This window comes from Mastomys coucha, unplaced genomic scaffold (genome assembly GCF_008632895.1).
Source record: "Mastomys coucha isolate ucsf_1 unplaced genomic scaffold, UCSF_Mcou_1 pScaffold20, whole genome shotgun sequence".
Taxonomy (NCBI): Eukaryota; Metazoa; Chordata; class Mammalia; order Rodentia; family Muridae; genus Mastomys; species Mastomys coucha.
In genome coordinates, this window is record NW_022196903.1 from 87,363,886 (window position 1) to 87,365,259 (window position 1,374).

The following is a 1,374-nucleotide window of genomic DNA, read 5'->3' on the forward strand; positions in this document are numbered from 1 at the left end:
GGAGGAGGAGGAGGAGGAGGAGGAGGAGGGAGGCAGGGAGGGAAGGCGTGGAGGTGGGGGGCTGGGAGAGGCTTAAAACCTTGATGAACATGGTTGAAAAAAAAATCCAACCAAATATTAATACAAGCAAACTGACTTAAAGATCACATTAAAAAATTATTTGCCATAATCAAGTGGGATTCATTGAAACACAAGGGTAGTACAACATTCACATATCTATAAATGTGATATGCCATAACTATAGACTAAAGAAAAAAAATACATGATCATTTCAGTAGACACAGAAAGGGCATTTGTTACAATTCAATATCCCTGTCAGAGAGAATGGTGAACACCAGCATTGGGAAGACCATGACAAGTGAATTGGAAGGTCTAGGTCAGTCTGGGAAATATAACAAGACTGTTGTTTGTTTTGTTTTGTTTTGTTTTAAAAAAAAAAAAAAGGATTGCCATTTGGTGCACAGCAGTATTGTGAGTCTTGTGACATGCATCTTACCCTGATTCTATTTCCATAAGAAGGACTAAAAAAACCAAAATGCAGACTGTGAAGTGAATGGAAAACTAGCTGAGGAAGCCATGAGCTAGCAGAGCAATGGTGGCTGCATTTCAACATGAAGGACACCTCATACTCTGTTCTTACTTCACTTTCCACATAGTGATGGCTGCACTCTCTTGTCCTCCTCATGGGATGACACTGGCGGAATAAGCCCACCCATAGGTGACCAGATGCCAGTGATGAGTGTGCTGCCAGTAATGAGAACTGCCACCTACTCCACAATGGTATCTACTCAGCCACGATGAGTGGATGTCAGATCAGGATGGAAATGGTCTCTTTAGTCTGTATTGTGCTACTCTATTGGGAGGTTAAGATGCTATCACTAGGTGTCCCAAATAATATAACAAGGAAAACTTGAACCCACCTTCTGTCAAAAAAAAAAAAAAACCAAAGACCCTGGATGGAGCGCACCATAAGAAAGCTGCCATGTGGAGCGGAATCCTTTCAAAGGAAAGAAAGTGGAACAAAACGTGAAGTTTTCATTTGTGTTGTAAATGTAAAAGTAAATTTATCAACTCCTATGTTTAAAAAACAATCAACATCTTGTCATGGTAAAAACACTTGATAAGTTAGGCACAGAAGAGATGGATTTCAACAGTATAAAGGCCATTTATAATAAGCCAGCAGCTAATACACGGGATGAGAAGCAACTTGTGTCCTCACTACTGGCTGGAAACAAGCTGAGGGTAGTGCTAGAGGCTTTTAACTGATGTATTAGTCAGGATTCTCAAAAGAAACAGAACTAATATATATTATGACATATGTGTGGAATGTATATATCATATACATAGGATATATATACATAATTTATTATAACT